Source organism: Manduca sexta, chromosome 26 (genome assembly GCF_014839805.1).
Source record: "Manduca sexta isolate Smith_Timp_Sample1 chromosome 26, JHU_Msex_v1.0, whole genome shotgun sequence".
NCBI classification, from domain to species: domain Eukaryota; kingdom Metazoa; phylum Arthropoda; class Insecta; order Lepidoptera; family Sphingidae; genus Manduca; species Manduca sexta.
The window spans coordinates 4,592,627-4,602,292 of record NC_051140.1 but is presented as its reverse complement, the minus strand read 5'-3'; the positions used below and the strand labels follow the sequence as shown (position 1 = coordinate 4,602,292).

General features: G+C 36.7%; 1 protein-coding gene across 1 annotated transcript in view; it reads right to left on the bottom strand.

Annotated features, from left to right (window-relative positions):
• Window positions 1–8,345, bottom strand: part of LOC115450989 (GILT-like protein 1) — a 17,621-nt gene extending 9,276 nt beyond the window's left edge. The window contains exon 1 of the mRNA XM_030179171.2: window positions 8,244–8,345. The gene's annotated coding sequence lies outside the window, so the exon portion shown is untranslated. The remainder of the gene's footprint in view (window positions 1–8,243) is intronic.
• Between the last annotated feature and the right edge of the window lie 1,321 nt (window positions 8,346–9,666).

Here is a 9,666-nt window from a genome sequence, read left to right as displayed (position 1 = left end):
GCGTTTGTGGTTTTGCTGTGTTTTGCCGCGAAGTTTCAGTGATAAAGTAATTGCAAACAACTTTATGTGCAAAATTAGTGCATCAAGTCCAAATTATTCATCATTTACTTCGGTAAGTCTTTAGCATATTTTAAGATGAGTGATAATCGTGTTTATGACCAAGATAAGCCTGATTTTGTTGCTCCGAGGGAGAACAAAACAGGCTACGGGCTCGCGTGAAGATTTACACAGTTCATCTTCTTCCTCATCTTCGGAAGATGAGGAGGGTTTCGCTAGCCCACCGCCGAATAAGCGATCAAAACACGATCACCGACATAGCTCATCTACCGTCAATGATCCACGAATAGACGCATTAATGACTCAGGTAGCTTGTATATCAGATTATCTTACGAATTTACCGTACCATTTACATACTGCAAACCAACCTTCGGATAATTTAATAGGAACTCCATCAACATCACAAACACCTTTTTAAATAATCCTACTCAGACGGACGTTAGTTTGGGTGAAATTCACGTTGATTTTGATAGTAAGATGGTTATTCCTGTAGCCGATAAAGATCGTCTCAGGAATCTAGAACAGTTGCAAATGTTTGATTCACCGGCGTGGAAATCGATCCGTTATAAAAAGGCATTACAAACGTGTGTTGCTAGCCCAGGGTTTACAGCATTAAAAGTTAATGAGGAACTCTGTCATTTCAACAATCAGAAAGATTATTTGCAGTCCACAGAACAGGTGTTAGCAGGCTTGTCAAATTCTGTCTTGGAGCAACGGCAGCTATTACAAACAGGTCTTCAGAGTCTGGTAAATTGGGCTGCCGCTAACCCTGAAAATATAAATTCTAATACCTTGGTAGAAAACTAACGGGTCTTTTTGGACCTAACTCAGAGAGTAATAAGAAGTGGGAGACTATAATGCAGGTTATTTGTGGTAAGCGGGGAGAATGTATACAGACTAGGCGTGATAGAATTTTAAAAGAGATAGCCAATCCCAATTTAAAAGCCACATTACAGAGAATCCCGCCAAGCTCTGAGTATTTATTTGGACGTGAGAAATTGTTGCCAGTCATACAGTCTTTGGGTGGTACACAGGTTTGGTTAAATACTCCAAGCTACATAAAAGAGGACAAACCATCAACATCTTCTTATTCTAACCGTGTTACACATAATAAGGATGTTAGGAAGAACAAATATCATGATAATAAGTTCCACCGCACTCCAAAGAATAAGCCAGATTTTAAGAAGAATCAGCCCTTTCGTCACAGTAAAAGGCTCAGAATACAAGCACAATCCAAAGACATCACAAAAGTGACTATCACTTCGAAGGGGTTGTTTAAGAAATCATTTAAAAGTTTGGAAGGAATTGGGCGCAGGCCCATTTATTCAAAAGATTATAACCTATGGCCGTATACCTTTCAAACGAAAACCCCCTTGCAGTATCCATACAGCCATATACAAAGAGCTTTAACAACCAAGACAACGGACCAAATGTCAGAGGTCATAATCAAATTAAAATCCCAGAATATTCTAGAGAAACCATTGGTAATAAATTCTGGTTTCTTTTCAAAAATGTTTTTGATTCAGAAGCCAGATGGGGGGGTACGTCCTATTTTCGACCTCCGAACCTCAACAGTTATGTTGCTACAAAAGATTCCAATTAATTTCTCAGGTGGACGTTATGGATTTCCTTCAAAGTCAGGATTGGTTAACGAAGATAGACCTTCAGCAGGCTTATTTTCATCTACCCATAGCGGAAACACACAGGCGTTTTCTGCGCGTCATATACAAGCAAGAAATCTTGCAATTAACAGCCTTACCTTTCGGTCTATCCTCTGCTCCTCAAATTTTTGCAGCCCTATCAAATTGGATTGCGGAAATCCTTCGGGCTCGAGGAATCAGGATTATAGTATATTTAGACAATTACCTTTTGGCCCACCAGAATTGTCTCAGCCTTACCAAACAGGTTACGGAAACCGTGAATCTCTTAGAGTCTCTAGGATGGCATATAAATTACCAAAAATCAACACTAATCCCTACCCAGCAGTTAGAGTATCTGGGTCTCAGGTGGGATACTCAAGTCCAGACAGTAAACTTACCCTTCAAAAAAGTTCAGTCAATACAAAAGAGCATTCGGGGCATTTTAGAGGTAGAGAGTTGTACCTTAAGACAGGCTCAGAGCTTGCTAGGACAACTAAATTTTGCCAACCATACAGTACCCAAGGGCCGTTTACATTGCCGCAATTCCAGGTTTTTCTCAGACAGTTCAAACAGACCAGACCTCGGGAGAGAAGGCTACTAACCCCCTGTGTGATACAAGACCTAAATTGGTGGCTGAAAGAGATAGAGCACAGTACGGTCTCTCTTCAAAGAAAGGAAATTACTCATTTCCTCACCACAGATGCATCGGATGCAGGCTGGGGTGCCCAACTAAATGGGGTGTTCTTGGCCAAGAGGTGGACATCACGCCAGCGGAACTGGCATTCCAACGTAAAGGAATTGTACGCAGTTTTGCGGCCATAGAGAGTCGGCAGGTAAATTTGTCAAATGCGCATATCCTAGTGCAGTCAGACAATCGTACACTAGTGGCGTATATAAAAATCAAGGTGGCACTCGCTCAATAGCACTGCTAAATCTCACCAGCAGGCTTCTGGAGCTAACCGAGCAGCTCAACATAACGCTGTCGGCATGTTACCTCCCGGGAGGCTAAACGGCATTGCAGACCGCCTGTCGAGGGGTCGGCCAGTACCCGAGTGGCACTTGTTACCCCAGGCCACGGAGGCCATATTCAGACAATGGGGAGTTCCGGATATAGACCTGTTCGCATCCGAAAGCACCGCCGTCGTTACCAGTTACGTCACGCTGGATTCACAATATGGATCAGCAGTATACTGCGACGCATTCAGTCGCGAGTGGGACTACAATCTTGCTTGGGTGTTTCCACCACCCAATCTAATTCCCAGAGTTCTATCGCACCTCAATACCGCGAAGGGTCTTTACATAGTGATAGCACCCCAGTGGACCCAATGTTACTGGTTACCAGACCTACAAACTCGAGCAATAGAGGATCCAATAACCATATTGCACCTGCAGAGGGTACTCATAGATCAGACCACCAGGCAACCACCTACCCAGGTGGACAAGATACATCTCCAGGCTTGGAAGGTTGGGGGTGGTCGGAACACATCTCGCATTGGAGTGTAGATGAACAAAAATTATTAAATAGCAGCTGGCGTTCTTCAACTCTGGAAACATATAAGGCTCCGATTAAGCGCTGGCAATCCTGGTGTAAATCAAATGACACTAATGATAAATCTCCAAAGGGTGAAGATATTGCTCGATTTTTAGCAAACCTTTTTTCTTAAAGAAAACCTAGCATTTAATACAATTCTTCTACACAAGTCAGCCATATTTACTCATTGTAGACCGTGGAAAGAAAATTATAATAAAAACTTTTTATTCAGCAAATATTAAAAGCCATATCGCTGGCTAGGATACCAACTAAAAAGACGCCTATCTGGGATACTAAAATATTATTTGACTGGCTGTTAGCTACTCCGCATTGTGAGACACTTTTTGACATATCAAGGCGTACAGCTTTAATATTGCTTCTGGCATCTGGTCGCAGAATACATGACCTAACCTTGCTAGAGGTGACTGAGGAAAGTCTTGTTATTGAAAATGACAAGATTATTTTGTGGCCTAAATTTGGTTCAAAAACTGACACAGGAACACATCAACAATCAGGTTGGCTTTTGTTAAAGAACCAGAATGTTAATATTTGCCCAGTCCGACATGTCATGAAACTCTTAAAATTTCCAAGAACCGTCGAGCCAGTGGTGGTAATATAATAAGCCTTTTATTTCCATTATGGGAGTCATTAAACCAGCTTCTAGGACAATTATAGCTGGATGGATCAGGTCCATTTTCAGGAAGTTAAAATAGATGCACCCCTGGCAGCATTCGATCAGCAGTAGCATCAAAGAGTTGGGTAGAAGATAGACCTGTACAAGAAATATTAGACAGAGGTAATTGGAGGAGTATGTCAACATTCACCAATCATTATTGCCGCAGAGTACAAAGACGGAATGATCATTCTGAAGATTTGTTGCAGAGAACATTCTCAGTTATATAAACAATAGTTATTATTTTATTATTATTGTTATTTTTGTTTTGTTTTGTTTGATTATTTTACCTTATAATAAGGAATTGTTATTTTATTATTATCCTTTTGTTTTGTTTGATTATTTTACTTTATAATGAGAATAGAATTTATAACTGTGATCAAAATGATAGAATTATATGATTTTCATTTTTATATTTTCTACTTAAATAAAATATATATATATATATATATATATATATATATATATATATATATAATTGTGGTAAATATAATAATCACATAGCGTTTGGGTATTTAATTTCTCCCTTCTCACCAGCAGATAACAAACAGGTCTTCACATCAACGCTGTGTGTTTTATGAAGGCACATAATAGCACTGTTTTGCATTCCAACAAAACAGATATTATGTGTAGAATAAAACACACAGCGTTGCAGCAAGACTCTTGCAGGTGAGTGAAGACACGTATGATTCAAATAACTGTCAACTCGCCACAAGCGTCACGACAGTGGCGCCTCTGGTGAGAAGAAGGTGTAAGTAAACAGAATCCACAGATTATACAGGTATATAACTATAGACAAAGCATAACCATAGACAGCTTCTTCACATCAACGCTGTGTGTTTTATTCTACACATAATATCTGTTTTGTTGGAATGCAAAACAGTGCTATTATATTTCCATCAGTGTTGCAATGAAGTGTTTTCACAGAGGTTTTGGCATTCCACACTAAAACGAAACATTCTGTATGTGTTATAAGACGTATACACCAGAGGTATACACTACCTATACATAGAGTTATTTCCCAGGTGGACCTGCGCCACAGAGTTAAAAAACATTGTTAATAAAAATAAAACCTTCAAAAAATAATAAAATCCAAAAAAAATATTTAACAGTAGGTACCTACATATTGTTTAGCATACACATTTTTTCAAATAACCAAAGAATTTTCCAAATCTTTTGATAAATGACTCTGATATGCGATAAAAAAACATATAACACACGTCGGATTGAATATCTCTTCCATTTTTTGAAATCCGTAAAAATGTAATTTCCATATATTTATTATATTGGATAAAATACTTTATAAATAAGACAGGATAGGAAATAAAAGTTTCCGTTTTTTTTTATAAGTGGATACCTAGATATAATATTTTATATGCCATAAGAATTCGGAGTAGACACCGAACTTCGCGCCTTTGTAGGTCGCAACATGCAGCTATAGTTTAATACTCATTAATGGATGTTAATTGACTCGTTGAATTCATAATGTTTTTCCATTTACACTTTACATAATATTATTATCAAGACCATTGCATAGTATTTTACATTTCAATAACATAAATAGCCCGAAATGCATCTTCGCCTTCAGATAACCTAATCGATTCTACTCACGTATCGACATGAGTGTTTTATAATTCTGACGACCTTCAAAGTTTTTTGTAAGGTTGATGTAATGGACCAACCTTTTTCCAGAAGTATTTTTTTCTTTAGAAAAACATAAAGCTGCTGTATTAATGCACAGTATCTAGCTTAAGTTTCTAGAACCTAATTAAATTTAATTACTTATATACTGCTCTTTTATTTGCACAAAATTACTAATACTTACATGTAGCCACTCTATTTTCGTAAAATAACAATAAAGATCGGTGTCTGAGACATATTTTGAAACAGAAAGTAGAACATAAATTATCTAAGTTACACACCTATGAAAGTAATATGTATATCCGATTTTAAAATGATCCCATATGTAACAACGGTAAAACAATGTCGGGAATTTATCGGTACACATATATACCATTCAACTCAATCATAAAATAAATAATATTGTAGTTAGTTAACAATAACTTTAGCACCATCTACCACTTCTTCATCAATGGTGAACAATAACTTCAGTACCATCTACCATTTCTTCATCAATAAGACAAGAAATAATTCATCGTAATACGTATAACTTATGATAAAACATACAAACGAGTCTACAGTGTACACACGTTATGTAAATATTATTTTTTGTTTAGTTTATCCTTGATCTAAGTATGTGTAAATCAAAACTTTTTATTTTTCCGTACACCAGCATGGCATATAAGCAAGAACCCACAGGTTATCAACCTTATAAAGCTAATGATTTTTTTAGATGCAATAAGTTTGCGAAAATCTTATTTTTCCTACTCATGACATAGTTTGGTTGTCACTTATCCTTATATTACGCTGGTAAAATACGTATTTATGAGGATAGTAATAAGGATAGGTAGTATTTAGTACTACCTAGTCTTTGTGCATATATTTCGCTATGCTTCGATTACGGAATAGATAGGTACAATTTTATAAAGCACACAGCATTTTTTAATCTTCATATAAAAAGGTATCAATACGAGTACTAAGTATTCGTACATAAAGTGTTGTGTATTCTATACATTAGTTACAGAGCATGATTAACCGTTATGTTGGTTAAGCAAAAACTAGTCGGAAATGTCTCACCTAACTGTACACGTTTAGCACATTGCCATACGAAGGTACTTTAGAGTTACTACCTACATACATTAGAAGAATAGACTATAAACGGTTGAACTAATTACAGGTCAAGCTGTTATGGCAATCGACAGTAAAACTATAAGCCACTGCAAAATCTAGAAACATTTTGGTCGAAAAGGGGTAAAAAATTTACATAATTTCGCGGAATGAAGTCGCTGGCATATTTAGGGACTAAACACCTTAAATACCTAGTCGTGACATCATAAAGTTAAAACGATTGAAGCTATCGGATTTTACGGTGCTAATGAGAAATCAAAACAGTTTAGATCGTGCATTATTGAAGTGTACACTGAGAAGTCGGAACAGCTAGTGATAGATGAAAGAAATAAGCAGTGACCTAATGGATCAGGAGAATTAGTGTTAACGGACGGCAGAGACAGTGCTAATTGGATAATTACAATAATAGCGGTACACCGCGTGTGTGCCGACTGTAGACACTGTCCATGACCTAATCAGCACCTCCTTGCTGCTGACCAGTCACCTAATGGACACTGAGAAATAGACAATATAACTTTAAACTAGCCATACAAGTCATACAAAGAATTTCACATTGCAACCAATACGCTTTCACGAAAACACGATCTTCAATTTAAAATATTAAGTATTTACTGAATCAAATAAAAATACAAAAGAGAACGCAGGTAGAATATGGAAGGGTAATGCAAAAAGCACATTCATATAAGAAACTACTATGAATAATTATAAAAATGTATAAGCAACAACGGCAAATTAACAAGACCAAAAATAATTATAAACTTTAGTTACATTATTTTATTCAGCATATTTTATCAAAAAGTACCTGTATTTACATCATTTTTCATAAAGTCAGGTCATCTATCTAAAAACAATGGATCGCATCGCTAAAATTTTACGGTTTAAAATTAAAGGCCTTATTTCGGAATCAGGGTTATATTTTATCTAAGTCTTTAATACTTTTGTTTTTGGCACGGTACAATAATTAGATAAGTACAACGAACATAAGGGTAATTAACTGGTAAGTTCGGTGCAGGAAATCAAGACAAAGTTGTGTCCGAGATGTAGCGATAGGCTCGAGGTCGCTGGAGTGTATTTTAATCATTTTTGAATGCATCTTGACTTACCACTTCGGTGAAGCAATGACGTGATCTGATGTTTTATGTAAATTTTCAAAATTTATACTTACATCGTCGAATGTAGCAAGAATAATTATTTTCGCTAACTAGAAAATGGAGAATGCACCTAGATATTTACTTTATTTTCAAACTAGGTACTTTTGCCATTTGGATGGATACTGCATGAGTAAGTTTTTTTTTCTTTTATTTATAAATTAATTTTCAGTATAACGAGGAAAGTATCGCATATTAGGGTGCTATCGATATATTGACTTTGAATAATCCATAAATATATTCACATCATTTTAATAATATTCGTAAACAATGGGCTACCAGTATTTATCCAAGAAGATCTACACAAATCACTGCTTGAAACGAATAAACTCCGAAAGTCATAATAGAGATAATGCCAGTTAAAAACGAGCCGAATTGCCTTGTTAATGAATATAAAAAACTGATTAACAGCATTCCGTTTTGTTTTTTACGAAACATCCACTAACCTTGGGTTTTGCTGATCAAGTTTCTCTATTGTAACACACGCGTACTGGGCAACGCAATGCCGTCGACTGACCACAGACCAACCTGTTTCATTTCATACCCCGCCATGGTTTATAAAGCTTGCTTCACAATCGTAATTTTAATTGTATTGTATGAATTTGTAATTTATACCTTCATTTCCTAGTTTTTCCGAATTGTGGACTCTATTTTGGGCAGGACGTTGTGTGTATTTCACACAAATGATATGAGGAGAGGATGATATATCGAGGTAAGCACATGTAAGTATGTGTTTCGCCAGTTTATCTATCTGCTTCATCAATAATTATTCCCTTGATAAGAACTGGGTATGTACATACCAATTTAATGGGAACTTGTTAAGGGATACTAAGCACAGAACACAATAGGACCCTGTCCAGATTTCCCTTATGTAAATACTCAATCCAATTTTCTGATTTATAAATTTTAAGCGATATAATTGAGCTGTAGATGTGAAAATATTCAGTAGACAGATAGATACTGTGTGCAGCGCTTTATCCGGCAACTTAAGCTATTACCCAGTAAATTTACAAGTGCTGTCGATTTGTATGATAATGTAAATCAAAATAAGCGAATAACTTTGGTAGGCTTATACGATGCATAATACCATTGTACCGAGTAATGAAGATTACCGAGGTAAGTAGTCTATGTCCAGAGGTTATCTCGTAGTTCAAATTTTCAACTTTGGTGAATAGGTATTGTATATTTATAATAATTTTGTTGTAATCGCATTTGGATTTCTTTATCAGCTGCTTTTATACTTAAATGTAACTATGAAAATATTTATTGTGTTTAGTAAATATACAAAGGTGGTAAGTACTGAGATTTGCTTTGTTTAACTCCACCTATGAAGGAAATATATGCAGTGGCGTAGCGCGAGTTGTTGTACCACTTGGCTGACCCAAAACATGCTTCCAATAGGCAACGTGTAAAAAAGTCCCATTTCAAGTAAACAAACACGCCTGGTACCTGAACATGCTGCTGGGCGCTGGCACAATTATTTTTTTTGGGCACGGCCCACACTGACTCCACTGCACTCCTGATGGTAAGTGAAGTGGGCTCCAATAGAATGTCGACTGACGAGGGTTGATTACCCTTTGACAGTTAACGCAATTATGCCGGCCTGTTGGAACAGGCTAATTCGAGAACGGGCTACTTTTTTTTTAACGGCCTCGGCCAATTATCCCCACTGCACCTGATGGTAAGTTATATATATGATACTAACATGGGCCCCTACGGGCAGTCAAAAATTTTCGTGGGTTTTTTATTAAACATTTTTCTATTAGATCCCGAAGCAACCGCTTCTAAGTATTTTGTCCAAATGCAGATATCAGACATAGCTGGTATAGGTTTGTGTATAGTATGTAGGTATCTGTTTACAGACCAACT